Here is a 10767-nt window from a genome sequence, read left to right as displayed (position 1 = left end):
ATGCTTCAGCTTCCAATTTCCGATGTTTTTGTTTTCAGATTTTGCACCCACAATATTTTAAACAGTTGTTTGGTTGCACAGAACTTGAGTATTGTTGAAAAAAAGGTCTTTTGTTGAAACTTTTTGTCTTGCACTCATCAGGACAATTTGCAAGAAATAACTACGTGAAAGGAAAACAACATTTACACTTTCTGAGAGGAAGGGGCAGTAGATTCTGTTAAAGAGAGGTATTGCTTTGTAGAGAACACTGGTTATGTGAACTGACATTTAACTCCCAAGTTCTGCATGAAAAATAAACCATGCAGATTGACTCTAATTAATCATGGCACTGCCTAGAGAAATTAAACAGAGAATGGCTGTTAAAAACAAGCACAGTGTGTGTACATGTTCTTTTTGATTGCAACGAACAAGATCCTGTATACTCAAAGATTATATGCTCGAGAGTAGCCTGACTGACAATTCTAAATTCATTCTCAGCATTACAGTTTGCACATTCAGGATTATCCATCAAATCTTGCCCAATCACTGAATAATAACTACTGTTGGACACTGTGTTTTGCAAATGCAGGCTGCTGAGTACATAGAAACAGAAAATAAGAGCAGGAGTAGACAATGTGGACCAATAACCTGGCTCTGTAATTCAACATGATCATGGTTAATTGTTGATTTCAACTCCATGCTCCAACTCACTCACTATGCCCTTCGAAACCTTCTATGAGTCTATTTATTTTTATAACCAGTGGTTTCGTCTCCACAGCCTTCTGTAAGATGGAATTCCACAGGTTTATCACCCTCTGGTTGAAGCAATTACTCCCTAGTTTAGTCCAAAATTGCCTATCTTGCATCCTGAGAATATGATTCCTTGTTCTAGGTCCCTTGCCCAGGAGAAACTTCATGTTGCATCCAGTCTGTCCAGCCCTGCCGGATGTTTACATGTTTCAGCATGATCACCTCACATTCTCCTATTACTCCAGTGAGTACAGACCTGGCTCTTCTCCTTGTCGGATAAACCGGCAACCCCAAGCATCAAACTGATGAACACCCACTATGGAAGGTGTCTATTTTCTTAAGTGAGGAGACTAAAGCAGCATATCAAACGTTGCCTTACGGAAGTCCTTATTGCTATACTGAAACCTTCTTGCAGTAAGGGCCAACATACTCTTCGTCATCCTAAGTGCTTGCTCCAGCCGCATGCTTGCTTTCAATGACAAGTTCACATTCATGCTCAGGTCCCTTCATACAACTATCTTTCCCACAGTACCACCACTTAAATGCATCGTAAAAGCATAAGAAATAGGAGCAGGAGTGGGCCATCTGGCCCCTCGAGCCTGCTCCACCATTCAATAAGATAATGTCTAATCTTTTGGTGGACTCAGCTCCACTTACTCCACCGGCTCATCATAACCTTCAATTCCCCGACTGTTCAAAAGTCAACCTATCTTTACCTTTAAAAAGCATTCAATGAGGTAGCCTCAACTGTTTCACTGGGCAGGGAATTCCACAGATTCACAGCTCTTTAGGTGAAGAAGTTTCTCCTCTACTCAGTCCTAAATCTGCTCCCCCTTCTTTTGAGACTATGCCCCCTAGTCCTAGTTTAACCTGCCAGTGGGAACAACCTACCTGCTTCTATCTTACCTATTCCCTTCATAATTTTGTACTCCCCAATCTGCTGGTACTATTCCAGAATCTACAGAAGTTTGAAAGATGGCAACTCTCATAGCCATTATTTCTATGGTCACCTTCTTTCATACATTGGGATGCGCATTTTTAGGTCATTAGTATTTTTTAGCTTTTAGTCAATTTCTCCAGCACTAGCTTTTATGAGGAGGCAATGGCCTAGTGGTATTATCACTGGACTGTTAATCCAGAGACCCATATAATGTTCTGGGGGCCTGGGTTCAAATCCCAACATAGCAGATAGTGGAATTTGAATTCAATAAATATCTGGAATGAAGAGTCTAATGATGACCATGAATCCATTGCCAACTGTTGGGAAAACCCGTCTGGTTCACTAATGTCCTTTTGGGAAGGAAACTGCCATCCTTACCTGGTCTGGCCTACATGTGACTCCATGCCCACAGCAATGTGGTTGACTCATATATTCCTTCTGGGTAATTAAAGATGGGCAATAAATGCTGGCCTTGCCAGTGTGGCCTTTAATCCATAAATAAAGAAAAAAAACACTTCAGCTTCTCTTTTCTTAGCAATTCTGAGAAGTATTTTTGTGTCTCCTTCTGTGAAGGCAGAACAAAATTAGTTGTTTAATTGGCCTACCATTTCTTTGTTCTCCATTAGCAATTCTCCCATTTCAAATTGTAAGAGGCCTTCATTTGCCCTGACTAATTTTTTCCCTTTGACGTACTTGTAGAAGCTCTTATAGTCTGCTTTTATGCCTGTTGATAGTTCACTTCAAACCCTATTTTCCCCTCTTAATCAACCTATGGTTCTCCTTTGCTGAATTCTAAACTGCTCAGAGTCCTCAGGCTTGCTATATTTGCTTGCAACTTTCTATGACTCCTCTTGAATATCCTGAATTTCTTCTGGTAACCATAGTTGGGCTACTTGTCCTGTAGTAAGTCATTCTCGCAAAATGAATCTATGGGTGTTGAAATGTATGCATTTGTTCTAAATATTAACCACAGACTATCCATTGTTATAAATGTTAATATTGTCATGAGATTATTAATCCAGAAACTCAACTTCTGTTGTGGATTTGAACTAGGTTTAAATCCTGCCACAGCAGAAGGTGGAATTTGAATGCTAAATAAAAATCTGGAATTAAGAATCTACTGATGGCCATGAAACCGTTATTTCATGAATGTCCTTAAGGGAAGGAAATCTGTCAGCCTTACCTCGTCAGGTATACATGTGTCGTGAGACCAACAGCAATGTGGCTGACTCTAGAGTGCCCTCTGAAATGGTCCAGCAAGCCACTCAGTTCAAAGGTAGTTCAGGATAAACAACAAATGCTGGCCTGCCAGTGACACCCAATGTCCCATGAGTGAATGAAAAAAAATGTATTCCTGTTTATTGCCACCAACTTGCCTCCCAAGCCTTTAAGGCTTTCTTGTTTCGATCTCAGGCTCCAGTTTTGGATTGGGTTATTTCACTTTCTATCTCAACAATGAAGTGATCATATTATGGTCGCTTTTTCTGAAAGGATCTTACACCACAGAATTATTAATTAAAATCTTACTTTTGCGCAGAATATTGCCAGTCATCAAGCTAGTTCCTAAATGGTATTTGTCTGAGAATCCATCTTGTCTCAGCTCTGCCAATTCATCCGCCATTGAATTTTGCTAAAGTAATGTGCTCAGCATATACATAGATTAAAACATTCATGGTTAGAACACAGAACATTACAGCACAGGCACAGGCCCTTCAGCCCACGATTGCTGAACCATCCTTGTTGCAGACATCTCTAATTTCCTATTTAAAGCCTTCCCCTACTTAATGGTCAGTACCTTGCTCATTGCTAACAGCCAAGTAAAATTACAATTTGAAACCATTTGCCTCTCTTTGCTTTACACACCTAACATGACCAGGTGTCACTACATAAGGGACCATTAGTTATTGAAAGCCAGCATGGACTTGCTAAGGCAATTGAGATGCTCTTATTCAATCCACTGGTGTAAAGATTAACAAGTTCACTGTACGTGCTGGAAAACTGAAATAAGAGCAGCAGTTTTATTTTACCACTCACTATTTTTCAGTTTAACTTTACAAAATTATGAACAGCATGAAGAGAATGCATAGTTGGAATCCTTTTCAGAGAGAACAAAGAATAGTACAGCACAAGAACAGCCCTTATGGCCCACCAAGACTGCACCAACACATGACACCTTTCCAAACCAAAATCATTTTGTACCTTCTATTCCCTGCTTTTAATCAAAAACCTGTCATGCTGCTTCTTAAGCATTGAAGTTGTATCTGCCTCCAACTCCTCTGGTACTGCATTCCAGGCATTTACCACCTTTTGTGTAAAAACTTGCCTCTCACATCCCCTTGAAACTTACCACCTTCTAACTTTAACATATGCTCTCCAGTAAGTTACATTTCTATCCTTGATAGAATCCACACAGTGTGGAAACAGGCCATTTGGCCCAATAAATCACGGCAACTCTCCGAAGACCATCCCACCCGGACCCATTCCCTGACTCTGTACCTGTAATCCTGTATTTCCCATGGCTAGCACACCTCACCTACACATCCATTAACGCTATGGGTAATTTAACATGGGCAATTCACCTAACTTCCACATCTTTGGACTGTGAGAGCAAACTGGAGACCCTGGCAAAAACCCATGCAGAGACAGGGAGAATGTGCAAACTCCACTCAGACAATCACATGAGGCTGAAATTGAATCCAGGCCCCTGGCGCGGTGAAGTCACAGCGCTGGCCACTGAGCCACTGTGCCTCACTATCCTGGAAAAAGACTCCACTATCCATTCTATCCATGCCTGTCATAATTTTGTAAACTTCTATCAGATCGCCCCTCACCCTTCAACGTTCAAGTAAAAACGAACCAAGTTTGTCCCATCTCTCTTCATAGTTAATACCCTCTAAACCAGGCGACATCTTGATTAAACCATTTCTGTGCCCTCTCCAAAGCATTCTCACCCTATTGGCAGTGTGGTAACCAGAACTGCACACAATATTCCAAATGTAGTCCAACAAAAATTCTATACAGCTGCAACATGACTTACTAATTATCATAATCTATGCTCAGCCTGATGAAAACAAGCGTGCTGTGTGTATTCTTGATTAATTTATCCACTTGTGTTCCTAAGGTAGAAATGTCAATTACTTGGGGACATAGGTTTAAGGTAGAAGAGGGTAAGTTTAAAGGAGATGTGAGAGGCAAGATCTCTAACTCGGGGGTGCTAAGTGCCTAGAATGTGCTGCCAGAAGGCATAGTGGAAGCAGAGCGAACAGCAACATTTAAGAGATTTTGAGAGATACATGAAAAGAACAATAAAGAACAAAGAACAAAGAACAAAGAAAATCACAGCACAGGAAAGGGCCATTCGGCCTTCCAAGCCTGCGCCGATCCAGATCCTCTGTCTAAAGTTCGAGAGGGTTTAAACTAGTATGGCAGGGGGGTGGGAACCTGAGCTGTATACCGGAGGTGAGAGTTGATGCAGGTGAGGCAGTAGCAAGAGGTAGACCAGCTAGTGGGAAGGATTTTCCTGGGAAGGAACCAAGGGATCGGTTAAAGTGTGTTTGCTTTAATGCAAGGAGTATCAGGAATAAAAGTGATGAACTTAGAGCATGGATCAGTACCTGGTGCTATGATGTTGTGGCCATAACAGAGACATGGGTTTCTCATGGGCAGGAATGGTTGCTGGATCTTCCAGGGTTTAGAACATTTAAAAAGAATAGGGAGGGGGGAAAAAGAGGAGGGGGTGTAGCACTACTAATCAGAGAGGGGATCACAGCTACAGAAGCTTCCTTTGTCGAGGAAGATCTGCCTACTGAGTCAGTATGGGTGGAAATTAGGAACAGCAAGGGAGTAGTCACCTCGTTAGCGGTTTACTACAGGCCCCCGAATAGCAGCAGGGAGATTGAAGAAAGCATAGGTCGACAGATTTTGGAAAAGTGTGCACGCAGTAGGGTTGTTGTAATGGGTGACTTTAACTTTCCCAATATTGATTGGAACCTCCTTCGAGCAGAAGATTTGAATGGAGCTGTTTTTGTAAGGTGTGTTCAGGAGGGTTTCCTAACGCAGTACGTTGACAGGCCGACGAGGGGAGAGGCCATTCTAGACTTGGTGCCCGGAAACGAGCCGGGGCAGGTATCAGATCTTGTGGTGGGAGAGCATTTTGGTGATAGTGACCATAACTGCCTCACATTCTACATAGCTATGGAGAAGGAGAGGATTAGGCAAAATGGGAGGATATTTAATTGGGGAAGAGGAAACTATGATGCAATTAGACATGAGTTAGGAAGCATGGACTGGGAGCAGTTGTTCCATGGTAAGGGAACTATAGACATGTGGAGACGGTTTAAGGAACAGTTGTTGGGAGTGATGAGTAAATATGTCCCTCTGAGACAGGCAAGAAGGGGTAAGATTAAGGAACCTTGGATGACGAGAGCGGTGGAGCTTCTAGTGAAAAGGAAGAAGGTAGCTTACATAAGGTGGAGGAAGCTAGGGTCAAGTTCAGCTAGAGAGGATTACATGCAGGCAAGGAAGGAGCTCAAAAATGGTCTGAGGAGAGCCAGGAGGGGGCACGAGAAAGGCTTGGCAGAAGGAATCCGGGAAAACACAAAGGCATTTTACACTTATGTGAGGAATAAGAGAATGATCAAAGAAAGAGTAGGGCTGATCAGGGATAGCATAGGGAACTTGTGTGTGGAGCCTGAGGAGGTAGCGGAAGCCCTAAATGAGTTTTTTGCTTCTGTCTTTACGAAAGAAACGAACTTTGTAGTGAATGAAACCTTTGAAGAGGAGGTGTGCATGCTGGAATGGATAGAGATAGAGGAAGCTGATGTGCTGAAAATTTTGTCAAACATTAAGATTGACAAGTCGCCAGGCCCGGACCAGATTTGTCCTCGGCTGCTTTGGGAAGCGAGAAATGCAATTGCTTCGCCACTGGCGAAGATCTTTGCATCCTTGCTCTCCACTGGAGTCGTACCTGAGGACCGGAGAGAGACAAATGTAATTCCTCTCTTCAAGAAAGGAAATAGGGAAATCCCAGGCAATTATAGACCGGTAAGTCTCACGTCTGTCGTCTGCAAGGTGTTAGAAAGGATTCTGAGGGATAAGATTTATGACCATCTGGAAGAGCATGGCTTGATCAAATACAGTCAACACGGCTTTGTGAGGGGTAGGTCATGCCTTACAAACCTAATCGAGTTTTTTGAGGATGTGACTAGAAAAGTTGATGAGGGTCGAGCTGTGGATGTGGTGTATATGGACTTCAGTAAGGCATTTGATAAGGCTCCCCATGGTAGGGTCATTCAGAAGGTCAGGAGGAATGGGATACAGGGGAACTTAGCTGCTTGGATACAGAATTGGCTGGCCAACAGAAGACAGCGAGTGGTAGTAGAAGGAAAATATTCTGCCTGGAAGTCAGTGGTGAGTGGAGTTCCACAGGGCTCTGTCCTTGGGCCTCTACTGTTTGTAATTTTTATTAATGACTTGGACGAGGGAATTGAAGGATGGGTCAGCAAGTTTGCAGACGACACAAAGGTCGGAGGTGTCGTTGACAGTGTAGAGGGCTGTTGTAGGCTGCAGCGGGACATTGACAGGATGCAGAGATGGGCTGAGAGGTGGCAGATGGAGTTCAACCTGGATAAATGCGAGGTGATGCATTTTGGAAGGTCGAATTTGAAAGCTGAGTACAGGATTAAGGATAGGATTCTTGGCAGCGTGGAGGAACAGAGGGATCTTGGTGTGCAGATACATAGATCCCTTAAAATGGCCACCCAAGTGGACAGGGTTGTTAAGAAAGCATATGGTGTTTTGGCTTTCATTAACAGGGGGATTGAGTTTAAGAGTCGTGAGATCTTGTTGCAGCTCTATAAAACTTTGGTTAGACCGCACTTGGAATACTGCGTCCAGTTCTGGGCGCCCTATTATAGGAAAGATGTGGATGCTTTGGAGAGGGTTCAGAGGAGGTTTACCAGGATGCTGCCTGGACTGGAGGGCTTATCTTATGAAGAGAGGTTGACTGAGCTCGGTCTCTTTTCATTGGAGAAAAGGAGGAGGAGAGGGGACCTAATTGAGGTATACAAGATAATGAGAGGCATAGATAGAGTTGATAGCCAGAGACTATTTCCCAGGGCAGAAATGGCTAGCACGAGGGGTCATAGTTTTAAGCTGGTTGGTGGAAAGTATAGAGGGGATGTCAGAGGCAGGTTCTTTACGCAGAGAGTTGTGAGAGCATGGAATGCGTTGCCAGCAGCAGTGGTGGAAGCAAGGTCATCGGGGTCATTTAAGAGACTGCTGGGCATGTATATGGTCACAGAAATTTGAGGGTGCATACATGAGGATCAATGGTCGGCACAACATTGTGGGCTGAAGGGCCTGTTCTGTGCTGTACTGTTCTATGTTCTATGTTGTAAACCTGTCACCTATTTCCCAGGATTTGCATCCCTGCCCATTTGTGTGTCTGTCTAGACACATCTTAAATGACGCTATCAATGTCACCTCTATCACCTCCGCTGGCAACGTGTTCCAGGCACCCACCACCCTTTGAATAAAGAACTTTCCACGCATATCTCCCTTAAACTTTTCTCCTCTCACCTTGAAATCGTAACCCCGAGTAATTGAGTCCCCCGGTCTGGGAAAAAGCTTCTTGCTATCCACCTTGTCTATACCTCTCATGATTTTGTAGACCTAAAAGGCAGGGAATAGAGGGATACGGACCACATAGAGGCAAAAGGTTTTGAGTTTAGAAGGACAGCATTTTTCAGAGTGGTAGGCCAAAGGGCCTGTTCACTTGTTGTTCCTTCTTTGTTCTGTATTCTTTACCAGTCACTAAACTAGCAATCTATCTGGGCCAACATTCTTGGGAAGCAGGTTCAAATCTCACCACAGATCACAATGAAATAAAATCAGGAATAAAAAGCTCGTCTAATGACAACCTTTTAACCATTTCCAATTATCTGAAAAATCCATCTGGTTCACTAAAGTTCTTCAGGGAAGGAAATCTGCTGTCCTTGCCTGGTCTGATATACATGCGGCTCACAACAATGTGGTTGATTCCTCACTGCCCACTGAAAAGACCTAAGTCAATCAGTTCAAGGCTCCTGGGGATGAGCAATAAATGCCAGCGTTGCCAGTGACACCCACGTCATTTGGAAGGACTAAAGTAAAATGTAAGGAGACCGTTTCCTCTGCTGGAGCCGGCACATAGGTAGGAAAGATTTGAAACTCTAAACTAAATCCGCTGTCCTTACTTAGCTTGCAGTGGTCCCAGGTGAGCACGGCCGTCTGGAAATTCAGTTATGACATTGATCCTTTGGCATTATACAACTCGCAGACAGCACTGTCTCACAACATTATCCTGCTCAAGTACAACGCATTGACCGTGGCTTCAAAGCAGAAGGAAATAAATCGCAATTGTAGTCCGTTTTGGCAACTGTGTTTAATTATTTGTCTTTGGGTTAGTAAGATGACCTTTAATGTACAGCAGTGCCCTCAGTCTTCAAGCACAATGGAATACCAATAGTCTCTTCTGTGTCTCTTGGGATCAATACTTTAACACTACTGTACTCTACAGCAGTCCCCATCCATCTCACTACATGAACAATGGTAGTTTAAGGAGGCAGAAATAAAATGACAGCTGTATAGAACCAAAACAAATGTATATGGAAAACATTGATCAAACTGCGTCCCAGAAATATTTTGAGCTTTTTTTTATCAGTAAGAACAGTGACTTCCTTCACAGGAAGTTGAGACCAGGTGTGGTCTTCAGGCTAGATGTCGTAGATAATTAAGAACAGGCAATATCGGTAATTAGGACCAGAAGATTATCAAGACCAGGATGCACTGCTAGAACCCAGGCTCCGTTTTAAATTAATACAGTTTGTAATTTCTGCGCTTTTCACATAAATAATGAAAAGTGTGTAAATTGCCAATGTGAATGGGCCTTATTGTAACTCTTCCCTCCTACCAGTGATGGCTCCACAGCACCCCCACTGGACACAAGTGTAATTAGAGCATAAGTGGTTTACATTGGCTGTCTCCATTATAATGGTAGAAACTTACACGGGAATATACACAAGCATCAGTTTTCAATATATTATGGATGGATATTTGAATTATGCATTCAGAACATGAAAACAAGATGTACACGATAGATGTAGAGAAATGATTAATAGATTAGACATGTTTCCTGCTTAAAATGTGAAGTCCCATGTACAAATCCAGTAAGCAGCTGATCCTTGCAGACTACAGAGGTCCAAGGTTTGCTCCTTTCCTGTTGAATCAGCTGATCTTGCGGAAGGTTGCCATGGTGATGCTGTTGTTGGGTCCCAATGTTGATGGGCTCTGGGCGAAATTTGCAAATGTTTCTGTTTATCTTGTACGTGGTCTGCTCCTGATCCTATATTGCTACAGATACAGTTATTAATGTTCTTTTTATTCATTCACGGGATGTGGGAGTCACTGGCTGGACCAGCATTCATTTCCCATCCATAATTGCCCAGAGGGCAGTTAAGAGTCAATTACATTGCTGTGGGCCTGGAGTCACAAATAAGCCAGATCAGGTTAGAATGGCAGTTTTCTCACCTGAACAACATTAGTGAACCAGGTGGGCTTTTCCAAGATAAATCGGCAATGGATTCATAGTAATCATTAGACTGCTTTTTCCAGATTATTACTGAATTCAAATTTCAAGAGCAGGAAGCTGGAATAGGCCATTCATGCCCTCAAACCTCTGCTCTCATTGGTGGCTGATATGAACTGACTCCAAAGTTATGATGCCTAGAGCTGTTCGTAGAACTGCAGATGTGTTTTGACCAGGGTATTGCTTAGCTGCAAGTTGCCAGGTTTGAAACACCATGAGGATATCCTACAACATTGAAGGAAGTCTAAAAATGAAAATCATACAATGTGAGCGCACCAGAAACGTACTTCAAAGTCACTGTCATACTGTGTGATCAAAATATCATACAAGATTTGGAAACCAGCCTTGCTGGGCAGACAAATATCTCACATAAAGTCAAGCTCCTGGTGGAAATATGAAGAAGCATATTTCTTCCAATGGCCACAGCTACTAAATCTAAGTTCAGCGGGTCATTAATTTTACAGATAATAAA

This window comes from Stegostoma tigrinum, chromosome 8, assembly GCF_030684315.1.
Source record: "Stegostoma tigrinum isolate sSteTig4 chromosome 8, sSteTig4.hap1, whole genome shotgun sequence".
NCBI lineage: Eukaryota > Metazoa > Chordata > Chondrichthyes > Orectolobiformes > Stegostomatidae > Stegostoma > Stegostoma tigrinum.
This window is presented reverse-complemented; position numbering follows the sequence as displayed.